This window comes from Xenopus tropicalis, chromosome 4 (assembly GCF_000004195.4).
Source record: "Xenopus tropicalis strain Nigerian chromosome 4, UCB_Xtro_10.0, whole genome shotgun sequence".
NCBI lineage: Eukaryota > Metazoa > Chordata > Amphibia > Anura > Pipidae > Xenopus > Xenopus tropicalis.
Window position 1 is genome coordinate 69621943 of NC_030680.2, and position 15151 is coordinate 69637093.

General features: G+C 35.5%; 1 protein-coding gene across 3 annotated transcripts in view; it reads right to left on the reverse strand.

The window, feature by feature from the left end:
* The window catches only part of znf507 (zinc finger protein 507), a 30391-nt gene extending 29410 nt beyond the window's left edge, over positions 1-981 (reverse strand). For 2 of the 3 annotated variants that reach the window (XM_002934374.5, XM_004913552.4), the window contains exon 1: positions 647-981. The gene's annotated coding sequence lies outside the window, so the exon portion shown is untranslated. The remainder of the gene's footprint in view (positions 1-646) is intronic. The other variant, XM_012962269.3, reaches the window with a different exon arrangement.
* Between the last annotated feature and the right edge of the window lie 14170 nt (positions 982-15151).

The following is a 15151-nucleotide window of genomic DNA, read 5'->3' on the forward strand; positions in this document are numbered from 1 at the left end:
TAGGGCAGTAAGGTGCAGCACTCTGTTTTCCTGGGACACTCCAAAACATACAGCCAGGGTAATTGGTGACTAAAAAAACTGACCCAACTGTGTGTGCTTGTGATAGAAAGTTACATTAGAAGCTCCCCTGAGGCAGGGACTAATGTAAATGAGGTATAATCTCTCTAAATAACTGCATAAATGAACGGACAATATATAAATACTAGGAAATAATACTAGCATTTCCTCAGCCAATTAGTGATTAACCTTACACATTACATGCATTACTAGTCAGGAATCTTTGTTCTCTATGTACATTACTGAGTCAGTCCATTACAAGTTTGCATGAGAAAAAGATACAGGATGCATGGAGTTACACTGTGTCTGAGTTTGTTTTCAAACTGCTCCCGAAGGAGGCAGGTCGCACACGCCTCCACAAAGCACGTATTGCTCTCCAACCTGTAGATCCCAATATGTGGCCGAACTGCAACTCCCACAACGACCCAGAAACGCAGTTCTGTTTGTTGTATTTTAGGAAAGATATACAACGCCACGTTTAACATTACAGAGAACTAAGAGAATACAAGAAGATGCCCGTACACGGCCTGTTTCCTTGCACATGGACTCTAGATCAGACTTAGCAACCAAATCACCAGCAGAAACTTACCTCACCCTTTGCACTGACTGTTATTCCGCTTTGTCCACCCCAACCCCACGAGGGGAAATCTCGAACCACAGCAATTCCCCCCTCTCTACACCTAAAAATAGAACACGCACGCCGACAACTCAAGCCACAAGCGCTTCAAAATGGCGGCTCTCGGGAGGTGGATCACGTGACCGAAGTTGACAGATCAGGTGGGCCGCGGCTCTGCAACGTCACCAGGGGCTTGGCAGGAATTGTGGGAGGTGTGGATAGCCATGAGGGACTGTGGGAGGTAGAGCTTGCTGTCGGTACTTCAGTGGTTAGAAAGAAGGGTGCTACAAGTGAACTGCGCACCTGGAAAAACAGAGCTTAACAAAGGCAGCTGTTACAAATTAAAAGTCGGATGTTACTTTTAACACAACGTGCGACATTTGCGCCTTTGCACGTACTGCGTTTGAACCTAAACGCGTTCAGGGCTTTTGCTATTTTGATTCCATCTGTATACTCACAAACAACATAAAATCACATTGTAGTTTCCTTAAACAATTCTAGAAGTTACAGAAGTTGCCTGCAATGAAATTAAGCTATTGTAATTACTGATATGTTAGCTAAATCCACCCTTCTTTTCGGCCACTTATTTTTTTCTGCTGTAATCTATAGGCATTAAAAAAAAAAAGATAAATGCTTTTCACCAACTATCTATACCATATGACCTTTTTACCACAGAAAAAATAACATGAATAATACAATATATTTATTGAAAGTTCTGGTACTTGATCTAGTGCCTTACTTGAGGTATGTGCCAAAAATGGAGTAGTGGATTTTCTTAGCAGCCTGTGTTTTTTCCCCTAGAGAATTCTCAATTTATTAGTCTCATTTCAGGAAAGGCAGTGTCACACAATCATATGCCATGCCCGACAATCTGCAACCTGCATTCTGAATAGCATGAAACTTAATGTTTTCTTCCCCCACAGCTAGACTTTCAAATACAATAAACCACAAAATATATCCAATTTGAGGTATTCAACAATTCCCTGATTAAATTTTGATGGAGGTTGAAGACCTACCCATGCGGTTGATAACCTGACTGACATTCGGGAATAATTATTACTGTTTAATTACAGTCTTTATGAGTGACACTTCAGTGAAGCGAAAGGGGGTAATTATTCGGTCGTGAGTGACAATTTTTTAAAAATGTATGCTTGTCAGTGACAATGATGGACACTTGCTAGGCGTAGAAATCTAAACCTGCCATGGTTTGTTGGCCAATATGACTGACATTAAGGGTATTCACACAAAAGCTGAAACTATAATGAATCGGTTATAATATTTATGAGTGACAATCTAACAATGCATAGGGGCCCTCTGTGTGGACATGAGTGATACTATTTAGATGTAAGTGAGATTCACATGCAATGAGAGATACTAAAGTAGGTCTGCATACCCTGCACTTTATTACCACCTGTCATACACAGCTAACATTCTTCATTAAATGTCACGCAATGGCAGGTATGACAGTGAAAAAGTAAATGTGGCCTAAAGGTGCGCTTGAAGACAATATGCATAAAATATTTCACCATACACTCGTATTTTAAAAAGAAGTAATTGCACTGCATAGTAATTTTCATGTCTTGCCAATGATTTTCAAGATAGTTGGCAGAGAATGAAATTTTTAAGGACCTAGCTTTATAAACTGAGTTGGGAAAAGTCAGTTTCTGACTAAAATCCTTAACTATTAAAAACCGAGACTATCTGAAAAATGTACAAGCACAGCTCTGTCTACCTTTGGCACTTATCATTTGAAAACATGGTCGATGGCTGTGCTTTTTAAAGGTGGAAAGGGTTGCAAAGTGAAGCCTTAGTATAAAGGTCCAGGAATATCTGATATACTGGAAAGCACTGGAAATAGTTTTGTCTCATTCATTTGCTATGGACAGAGATCGTTTTTTCCTATTATAAAGCTATTTCCCACAATCTGCACAGAATCTATGTTTTTCTCTTCTAGTATAGAACTGCTAATTATAGCTAGTGCTCTACGCAGATGTTTCAGTCCCTGCCCTTTAGAGTTTAAGTTACTCACTCAAAACAAGGGTACAGTAGTTGAGCACTAAAATTAACCACTGCTCAACACTTCTCCCATTCAAAGTTATACTAGGCAAACGAGGGTAGGCAGATCTACAGTACACATCAACTGCAAATAGCATTTTTAATGGTAACAAACTAAAGGTTGTGGGCAGTAGCCTTCAGTTATGTGTGGGATTTAACCCAAAACATTTTTTTGGTAGTTTATGTAGTCAGGCATTCTCTTCAGCTTTTTTACTTGTGGTATAATTTGGTTTTACAGTGCATAACAGAATGCCATTGTTTTAAAGAAAGTGGTTTAACTTAATTTTGACCTTGTGCTAATACCAAATCCACACCAACATTAAAAAAATGTACATTCTGCAGTATTTTCACAGAAGTGGTGTCACATTTTTACTAACTAATTAGGGCCATGAAATTGTTTATTGTCATGAAATAATACATATATTTGTACTTTTTATTTTTATTTTGGGCCTTCTATTTAAAAGTGAAACTATTTAATATATAAATTAGCAGTAGAACCAACCTAACTTTTGTTTTGAGGTACATAGTTGTCTAAAATAGATATGATGGGAAAACAGTCATGTATTTTTGGTGTTTTAACACATTGATACCCTATGAACTGCAGCAATTTTTTATTATTTTTTTTAATTTGTGGATCATATGCAGGTATGGCATCTGAAATACCAAAATATGGAAGTGAAAATTGCAATAGCAGTTCTTCAATTTTGAATGAATTATTTTTCTTTCTAACAATAAGCTTAATTATGCTTGAACATAATTGAGCTAGTGTAAACCCATGTTAGTTGCAAAACTCTATTGTTTCAATGTTTTGTTGATGTGTAAAGGCATCATACACCACATTATGCAAACATCCGGTCTTCAGAAAATTTCAGGTAGCGGGTATTCTGAATAATATATCCCATACCTCTACTTCTCTTCTACTATTTTACATTTAATTTTTACTGGACTGTGCAGAGTTCACTTCTTTTCCATTCAAATATTCAACAATGTAATAAATAACTGTGTATCTAAACCAGTGACATTCTAAAGAGCATATTGACATTAGACGTCAGTTTAGCATTTTCTTTTTAGATTATAGGCATGTGCTGTTAATTTAATTTATTCTTCGGTTCACTATGTTGCAGTATCTATGCTCCTTCAAATAATATAAATTTCTATGTATTAAGTTTAAACCTGCTTTGCTCTATCCCGAGTTGCTTTCACAAGCATAGCTTAACTCAAGAAAACCTTTGTAGTGGAAGCTAGTTGCTCAGATTTGTTGGGACTCTGTTACTCTAGACTTTTAGCAACTAAATAGTCCTGTAAAAGATTGAGTATTACTTTTTCTCCTCTAGGCTGTCCTGTTATTCTGTTAAAAATGATTCATGTCCTTAGTATTACAGTGCTTCTTACATTGCTTTATGTAAAAAGTATGAATTGACCTTAAACTTAAACATACTTAAAAAACACAGCAGTTATCGCATCTGTAATATAGGAATTAGCTTTGTAACTATGAGATCAACACTTGTCTTATTTCATGGTGCATATTTAAGGATGTTAAGTAATTCAGGGTACATTTGTTTTTTATGAATGTAGGCTAGTATGGTGGGGAAGACTAGTGTTCTAATCTCTCCAACAAAGAGTTACCAACACATCTTAACAATATAAAAATGATTCTAAAATTAAAATGAAAGTCCTGTTTTTTCCTGAAAAAATGTACCTAGTTTAGTTAATCATTACTAATTATTTTTACTTCTGAACAGTAGTAAATCTGATGGGTTATCATATTAAAGATCAGATAACAAAGAAAAAATGAGGAAAGACGTGATAATGGTGATAATGTGGATGTTTATACTTGATTATAGGTTAAAAGGCAAAGGTGCATATTTACTAACAGATGAATATTACATTTTGGACAAAAATCATAATTTGCTACAATACTGGAAATTTACTAAAAGAAAAGATCAAGTTTTGATGAATTATCTTCACATTGGTGAAAAGTCTCTTTATTTTGGGAGAATTTACATCATTTCATCAGGCAAAATTTCTCCAGTGAATCTTCGCAAGTTACTATGAGCACACAAATTAACTTTCACCAAAAGAAATCTCTTCAGGTTCAAGCTGGCAAACTGCCATTATAATGATAGACCAGCCACTTGTGCATCTCCTCCATGTTAATTTACCACATACGCCATTTCTTCATGGTGAATATTTTCTAAAGAAGTTTCACTACTTAAATTGTATGCAGAAAATGCCAATTTTCACAGAGAATTTATGCCAGGAGAAAATTCTACATTACTACATTTCACATTTTGTAATTATGATTTTTAGTAAATATGAGATGTGTTGCGAAAATACATCTGGCAAATGTGGTGCAGTTACACAAGGAAAAAATTCACACAGTAAATATACCCTAAAGTGTCTGGCATTTGGTCACATACATCAACAACTGTATATTGTCAAAATTCAAAAACTGAATGTGTCCCCCAAAAAGTTAAATTATTGGTTTTTATGGGCGATGTTATGAAAAGATGTGTGAGTCTCTCTTTATATAGGGATGTGACCCCCAAAAAGTTAACTAGACCTAGTTAACTATAAGTATGCTAAAAGACCATTGCATGCTTACCAAATAATCCAAGTGCTGTTGTGAAAATAATTCTTTGTAATAGTTATTTGTTAAAGGGGACCTGTCACCCAGACATAAAAAGCTGTATAATAAAAGTCATTTTCAGATTTAACATAAAACCCAAATTCCTTTTTTAAATTAACACATCCATATCCATTATAGACATATAATGGCTTTAAAAGACAATCATATTTTGCCTGCCCTGCCTCTTTGCCTTAACCATAGGGGAAGGACAGGCAATTACTTTCACTTTCCATTAAGCACTTGCTTTCCCCTTCCCTCCTCACCATCAATGGCGTAGCCAGTGCATCAGGTTCCCTATTCTGATGCATACACAAGATTTTAGTATGATACAAAGTTTGCCTTAATAACATGGCAGTAGCTTGGTTGCTGTGATTGTGTAATTCCAAGACTGAAGAAAACAGGATTAATATAATTTATATAGAGTATATAAAGTTAATTTTGCTTGACAAACACAGTAGAAAAGAATTTGTAATTATTTCTTAGTTGACAGGCCAACTTTAAGCATCACCCATCATCAAGCACAAATATACATTATAAAACCATTTCCCACCAACATTTTGGATACTTAGGACAAACAGTATTTTTAGCCAGCCCAAGGATCTGCAATAATTGCTCCTCATTTATAACCACTGTCAATGTTCACTTGGGGTTTTCGGGAAAAAAAACTCATAATTTGATGTATTTTTCCCTAGATGGCTTTCTTAAATAAGAAAATGTTCAGCAACTTTTATGTATATATTCTTAAGTATATATGTGGTTTTTCAATGCATTTTTTTCTCAAATTGTAAAGAAAAACTTTAGTAGTGTTTGAATGGTAGGCACTAAAATTCATATTAGTGTTTTTAATTTATGCAGATTTTTTGCAGTACAGGTATTACTTATATTATGTGTAATGCTTGAGGCCTTGGATTTTACAGATAAGGGGTCTTTCCTTAGATAATAGGTTTCATACCTGCCTTATCATCAGATTGTTGACTATATTTTACTGAGGAATGCTTGTATTACTGAGTTTAGAGTGTCTGAGCTATATTCCTGCAGTATTTATCTCTGTATTAAAACTGAGGAAAGTATCCCATCTAATTGGAATGCAATTGCAAAAAATCAGGTGTTTAGATATAACTATACACATACTTAAAGGAGATATAAAGGTACAAACTAAGTAAGCTTTATCAGAATGGTCTATGTAAATACAGCCATAAGCACTCACAGAAACGCTGCACTGATTTCTCTGAAAAAAGATTTGTTGTGTCTGTAATTCCTGTGCCACAGACACGCAGCTTTCTGTTCTCTGCACTCTCCTGCTCCCCCCTCCCTCAAGAATGCTAAGAACTCTCTCCCCCCCTTAGGAATGTGGATCTGAGCCAATCAGCAGGACGCTGACTCATAGTCTAACTAACTTAGCATGTTCACTTGATCTCCGTATCTGTGCAGGAGTGAGGCATTATGGGAACTTTCTTTACACAGCTCAGCGTTTTTTCTTCCGTTTGGCTTCAGATCTTCTGAACAGGCGAAATATGGGAATACTTAAGGGCACTATTGAGAAAACTGAAGGTATGCTTGCAGCTTGAGATTAACTCTTTACTAGCCTTTCCTTCTCCTTTAAATTACACACATGCTGTGCATACATGCACAAAAATGTAAAGACACCTGCAGACATACTGACATTAAAACACATACACAGTATACCAAATGATATATTCAGTTACAGGTATAAATCTACCCAAATCGCCAGAACATGCACTATTGGGAAAGAAAATCCTCAACACAAATAAAAATGCAAGAATGTTAATAAATCCAATAAATTATAGCCAAAGGGTGGAAATCTCCACTTTTGCCCATACCACAATTAAAAAATAAGATTAACTGGATACTAGTTAATGAAAAATTAACTAGTATTCTTACTGATCGGCAAGAACGGTTTAAAAAAATATGGGCCCCGTGGCTACAATATTCTACCTCTCCTAGTTGAACCATGCCTTCACTTTCCACACGAGATAAAAGGAAATTTGAATGACGGGGAAAATCTACTGAAAAGTTCCAAGGGACACACGAGTGAAGAAAACCTATAGGTAGAACCCGGATCTTGGTGAGAAGAATACAGAAGCATCCCAACAGGATCAATTTGATATAATGATTTGTTATAACACCAGTTTTTCCCCACTGTTCCAAGTTTTGTTTTCCACCTTCCACCCCCCAGCAAGCCGGGACCCTGAGAAAAGCAAGATCCTGACTTGCTCATCCCCCACCCCCCTGCCTTACCTTTTCCTTCCCTTCCCTTCCTAAAAACCAGACACAAGGCCAAAGTAATAGGGAAGATAAAAAAAGGGAATGTCTTGCATTGGTTCTTTTTTCAGACCTGATCTCAGTCCAATCTGTGGAACTATTTGAAAGATATAGTGCCATCAACTAACCTGAGCAACCTGGAGAAAATTTTAACAAAACCACTTTCTGTACAAATAAAATTGACCTATAATATGGTTTTAATTTAACATTTTATTCCAGAGTGGAAACTTATTGACCAGATCATTACTCCCTCCATGCGATTATAGGGAGCATGGATTTAGACAGGATTTAGTGTTCATATACAGGTATGGGACATGTTATCCAGAATGCTTGGGACCTAGTGTTTTCTGGTGTCTTTCTGTAATTTGGATCTCCATACCTTAAGTCTACTATAAAATGATTTAAACCCAGTATGATTGTTTAGATATTTTAAATTTTTTACATTTTTAATTTCTTATCCTTTCAATTTTGCTTCTTTCCAACATCCAATTTAAAACTGTACGTGGCTGACAGGGGCCACTTAATCCTGCAACTTATAGCTGGTTTCCTGTGAGGCCACACTTCTGTTGGTATACTTTATAATACTTAGGAGTCATTTAAGAATGGAAGTGCTTTTATCAAAGTGAAATTTGGAAAATACATTGCCATGTATTTTTTTTTACCCATAATTCTGCATTTATCCCATTATTCCAGCATAGCTGTGGGCAGCCAAGTTGCCTCCATCAAATTGCATCCAATGTGCCAAAATGAATGCAATTACACCAAATGACCAACAATGGCTACAGGATCTAGAAACTGATGCATTGACAGCCATAGGAATGTGTTGGGCACAAGTACCTTAAGAGGGCTCTAAACGAATACATATTATTTGATGTAAACTTACTCAGTGTGTTTCGCTTAGCACTTTTGCTATTGACATCCTTTTTTTTATTTTTAGCAGTGTCTGAAATATTAGCAAAATTAAACAGTTTTATACTGTTAGGCAGGCTTCAGCTCAGCAGCTCTCTCTAAAGGCTGAGTATCAGTGACCCTATCAGTGCCTATCCAGGCACATTTATATAAACATACATCACTACACAGATACACATACATACAACCCGTATTCCAAAAAAGTTGGGACACTAAACAAATTGTGAATAAAAACTAACCACGCAATGATGTGGAGGTGCCAACTTCTAATATTTTATTGAGAATAGAACATAAATCACGGAACAAAAGTTTAAACTGAGAAAATGTACCATTTTAAGGGAAAAATATGTTGATTCAGAATTTCATGGTGTCAACAAATCCCAAAAAAGTTTATTTATATATATATACATCACTACACAGATACACATAGTGATAGGTGTGGACAGAGTATGTAAACTTGGGAACAAAATATCTATTGTGCTGTAGTTAGCAGATCATAATTTAAATATGCCACACAAATTATTAACCAAAGGCATCAACAGCATAGATTTATTTATAATGAGACTATACAAGAGGAATTGAAATGCACAGCTTTTCTATAATCAGTGAACTGTTGTGTGATATAATAGATTTACTATAATTTGAAATTGTGTCATTATTTGTAGGTTCAGTTGTTCCTTAGAACAGCAATAAGTCCATCACATTATTACTTGATATACACCGGAACACATACCTCCTCTGAAAATGTCTGCAAGAGTTTGCACTGGGTGTGCACAATGTAAGAAGTCCAATTATGGAAACTGCATTACCGAAGACTGGTCTGTAGAAGAACAATACATTAAAACTGGCCATACAACTACTAATAAAGTATGGCCCCTTTTATAGTATCAGTCTGTACAAGCCTGACTGCTAGATACCACACAGGTTATTTTCATTATTTTATGGTAACTTAAATACAATCATTTGTTTAGGTTTATGCCAATATAACACAAAAAAATAGTATTGGGCAATTACACACACAAAAAAAAAATGTGTTAATGCCATGTAATAGGGCTGATGTAGAACAACTGCAGTAGAAATTGTACAGCCATCTATTCACTGCCGTTTATTTACTGTGAACCTAAATAAAAAGCAATGCTCTACTGCTCCATAGCTAGTAAAGTTACAGTCATTTGGTATATCTCAACACAATATTTCTTTAATTTGCTAAAAGTATTCTGCATTCCTTATTATTTGTAATGTAACTTGGAGAAAACGAACAGCTATCATTTAGGTCCGTTTTTGTGAAAAAGGCTCAAAATGTAGCTGCAAAAGTGGTCCTATCAGTAGTGCAGTTGTGGCTTCCTATATCTACCGTACTAAAAGGAGAATTTGCAATGGCAAATTAAAAGTTAAGGCAAAACTAAAATCTGGTAATCTGTAACTCTCTGGCGGTTATAACACCAGGATTTCTAAAACCTAAAAAAATCTGTTAAAATATAGAGGCACTTTAAAATACCTGACAATGTTTGATAGAAAATGCAGCTTGCAGGTTTGCATAAATATCCTACATAAATTCATTAAGCCTTTAACCTAGCAAAAATTTAGTTTGACTGTAGAAATAGGATGGCCCTGGAGTCTTGAGCCAGAAGAAGTCTTAAAACATTGCTATTTGCCTAGACCAGAAATAGCAGCCTGAATGCAGTAAACCCATCATGACCTTGAGATGGCAGCAGAATTACAGTTTATTCTTTTTCAATGTCCAAAAAGAATAGCAAAGTAAAATACACTGCAGATGAAAAAAGATTGATATAATTTTATTACTAAGTCATTCAGTCAATAAAATATATTTGGAATGACATGTGCACCATATGCATATTTTATTAGTTAATAAGTATAGGGAAATTTCTAACTTAGCCCTAGTCTAGTGGACCTAATTCAGTGCAAAACAATAGAAGTTACCCATTATCTCAAACATATAGCAATCCATTTTGTCCTTGAATGTATATTGCCTTTGTATTAATGCTTATTAATGTTACCACAAATAGCTTTCCTGAATAGGCTAGATTTAGGAAACTGCAAATGTGGAAACTTATGTATAAAGTGATTGGGTTTTTGCATGCAAGAGGGTGCCATAACTGCAACATAACATAAACATAATCATAAATGTGTGTCATTTAAGCATATTAAATTACCCAGTGATGACATCTGCTTTTTCATGGACAGTTAATATAAATAAAATCTAATAAGGTATGTTTATTTTAGTATGCCCACACCAAAGAAATATATTGTACTGGGTATCGAACTGCAGTTATGTATTACAATTTATAATAATGCAGTATCTTTTCTGTTTGTTTTTTTAGTAGTGTTACATTTTAACCATACGCCACAAATTATAAAATAAACATAAAGAGGCTTAAAGACAACACCTTTATTTACAGATAAATATATAAATTGCTGTTTCCTATTCATGCAATGACATCTTCGATTTTTATTACTGCTAGTGTCTAAACGTTATGCACCTTAGTTGAACACATTTTTTTACCCATCTAATGTCAATTATTTCCATTATTAGTAAATAGCTTTACGTGGATTTATTTTCCTGCTATTATTTTTCAGGATATTATTTTTGTTAAATCTTTGTTTGATTTGTTATGATTTGTATTTTCTTGTGCAAAATTTTGTCATTGAAAAAATGCAGTTTTTAACCATCTGTTATGCAACAAAATCGTGACAAATCCAAAAGAAAAAATACAACATTTAAAAGCTGCTGAGATTGTGTAGAAGTCAATGGAAGGTGTATGATTTATCTTTTCTTCGTGGTTTTAGAGGTTTTTGGTTTTATTTCTGACGCTGTCATTTGTGTGATAATATGAAAAAGTTGTGGTTTCTGCATTTTTCCCTCATCTTTTTTCATTCATGCTTTTTCAGTTCTTATCTTTTAATAAATTACTAGACAATTGTGGTTTTTGTGAATATGAGTTTTGTCGTGGTATCAAAAAACTCGAAAATGTTAATGTTGATATATACCCCTCATAATTTTCAAGATTTCCTTCTTATTGGTCAGTAGCTCAAGAGGAAACAAACCCATCCTTTGGTAAGAATAGTTGCACATCTGTTAATAGTGTATTGCTACAAAGATATATTAAACAGCTATGTTGTTGTTTAGATTGTTTACAATTTTGGATTAATGTTTTGTATATATTTATATATATATATATATATATATATATATATATATATATATATATATATATATATAAAGGCAGAGAGCCGCACACACAAGGACTTTGCAATAAGTGAAAAAAAAATTTATTGAAAAATATCCAACGTTATTTTTCAATTAGGATTTTGTCCTAATGGGAATTTATCGTGATTTATTATGTGTCAAAACCGTGGCAATTCTAACTACGAAAACATACCACCTAAAATTTGTTGATATCATGTAGAAGGGCAGATGTACCTTTTACAACTGGAAGATGTTTGCTTTGTGGTTGTAGAAGTTTTTGGGGTTTTTTTGATGCTGGTTTTTGTGTGACAGGTTGCGTTTTGTTTGTATGTGCTTTTTCAATTAGGATTTTTAAGGGCATAGATTTGGGCATCAAGTTTTCTGATAAAAACAAAGAACAGAAATGGTTTTCATTCCAAATGATATAAAAATGTTACTGTTAACTGGGACCTTCAACACTTCACATGGATGGGTCGGATCAACATAATTAAAATGTCAATACTACCCAAGATCCTTTACCTTTTCCAGACACTTCCTATCTGTCTACCAAAAAGTTTCTTTCAATCACTGGAAACAATCATCCGAGGCTAAGGAAATCCATTTTATATATGCTCAAACACCTAGGTGGATTAAGCTTACCAGATCTCACCTCATATCACCAAGCAACCTTATTGACTAAGCTAACTGGACACTCACAAGCAGCTGTAACCAAACAATGGAAAACATTGGAAAATCACTGGGCAACACTCCCTGTACAAAATATTCTATGGAACAAAGACACCCATCCTAAATTATATGTAAGTAACAATCCCCAGATCCAAGCCTTAGCTACATTTTGGAGACTGTTCAACCCGAAATACAATCTGGTCCCATATCCCTCTCCTATGATTCCGCTAAGTCTCAACCCGGAATATCCCCCTGGTTTAATAGACAACGGCCTCTCTTATGCCTTCGGATTACAAAATTTACAAATGCACCATGTGCTGGAACCCCCGGATAAACCCTCTAAGATAAAAGCAAATGCATCACTATGGAACAACAGAGACCATTGGAGATACACCCAAATAAAACATTATCTGAACAAAAACCCTATTTTACAACGAGAAAATAGAACTCCCACTGACTTTGAAAAGCTATGCGACTCTAAAATACCTAACAATCACTTGATTTCCCGGCTTTATAAATTGATATTATCAAAAAAATATCCAAACTTACCTTACTTCACTCGTGCCTGGAATGAAGAACTCCAACTGAATCTGCAGGAGGAAGATTGGAGGAAAATTTTCAGACTTATAGCAAAATGTTCCATCAGTAACAGATACCAAGAAAATTCATACAAAATCCTCTCAAAATGGTATAGGACCCCCTCTCAACTTTACCAAATGGGTTTACTGTCGAATAATAAATGTTGGAGATGTCACGCTGCCCAGGGATCCATATCCCATATTTGGTTTACATGCCCAGTATTGTCCCATTTTTGGAATGCTGTACAAATAATATGCCGGGAGATCCTGGGTTGCCAGATAACACTTACTCCCCAATTAGTACTTCTACATTGTACAGATATGCCTGAACATATCTTCAAACACAGTCTCTTATTACCAATGCTGCTAACAGCAAAGATCCTAATCCCGAGACATTGGAGGGATATAAACCCTCCCACCATAGAAGAATGGATCACTACTGTAAAGGATATATATATAATGGAGGAGATCATCTCCTCGTTACGAGAGAAACAACAGGAGTTTGTGATGACCTGGCAACCCTGGGTATCTTACCTACAATCCCATAATAAATTGTAACTTGATAATAACATTATAATTGTGCCACCACGAAACATCTATTACTTACCATATATGTGCCAGCCAGCTCCAGCCTCAGGCTCCCTATCTTCTTCTCCTCCTTTTTTTCCTTCATCTCTCTCTGTCTGTTCCCCACATGGCTCCTCTTCTTCCTCCTCCATAGGTAGTCCATGGCTCTTTCAACTATCTTTTTGTGCTTTACATGGTTCTTTCCCTATTTTCCTTTTTTTTTTTTACTACGGTAATGTAATCTACAATTATCTATAGCTTACCATGCAAGAATTATAAATGTAATTGTAACAATTAATATGCTGTTTCAATAAAGTCTTGTTGAAATACAAAAAAAAAAGTTACTGTTCTCAATTTGTTCCCTTAAGAAGTAAATGTAGAAGTGTTAAGAACCACCCTATGTGGCTAAATTTGGAGGTAAAGAAATTAATAGGGAAAGAAAGGAGAACATTTAATAACAAAAAAAGTCAGAGGGGACAGAAGCTGCCTTTAACAAATGTGAAACAGCATTCCGGAAGGCAAAGATTTACATTTTGCGGCAGAGGATAAGACTAACCTAGAAATGTTTTTTTTTTTTAATTTGAATTTTTTTATTGATTTTTCCAGATAACCCAAGGAAAGAAGGGGAGAAGTGAAGGAAAGCAGGAGGTAAGTAGGGGGGGAATTATGATAGAGGAGGGGGGGATAATCCATAGTTGGTATTGTCATTGTTGACTACAAGACCTGGTCGGTTCTTCTGCTTTCTTTGGTTTGTTGTAATGGTGTTTGAGGTTTGTCAGCTACTGTTTTTCATAAATGAGGTTGGAGTCTGTGAGGTAGATCAGTTCCTCCTTAGTTGGGATGGTGCTGGTTTTCTATAGTCGAGGTATTAGTAGTCTGGCTGAGGTGATGATCTGGAAAACAAGTTTCTGTAGTTCTGGGGGTATGTTTTGTAGTCCATGATTGAGCAGTGAGGCTGCTGTCCAGAAGGGGGCAAGCTCTGGGCATTCCCACCAGATGTGGATTAGTGTGCCTTTTGCGTTTTTGTACCTCCAGCAGTTGGCAGATGAGGTTGGGTACATTTGGTGAAGGTATTTTATACCATCTGTATAGAATTTTCCTTTGGTTTTCTATGTGGTTAGTGAATTTGAAGTATTTGTAGGCTGCGTTGGTTGCTTGGAGCCATTGGGTTGTTGTGAATGTTGTGTTGAGGTCATTTTCCCATTTTTGGAAATGTGCTAATTTTTCTTTGCTTGATTGGGTTAGTAACATTTTGTATATTTTGGATAGTTAGTTTCCAAGACCTGATAGCTCAAGCAAGCCAGTGGTTGACACAGTATATGGTACATAAAGGTTTACGCAAAATTAGTGTGAGCAAGGCACAAGGGCTAGATAGAATACACCCTCGTGTGCTATGAGAGCTTAGTTCAGTTTTAGACTGGCCTCTATTTCTGATTTTTTTGTTTTTATCTGCTATGGTACCTATGGAGGAAAGCTGATGTAATTCCTATATTTATAAAGTGATTAGGATCTCAGCCTGGCAATTATAGGCCAGTAAGTTTGACATCTGCGATGGGCAAGTTATTTAAATGCTTGTTAAGGGA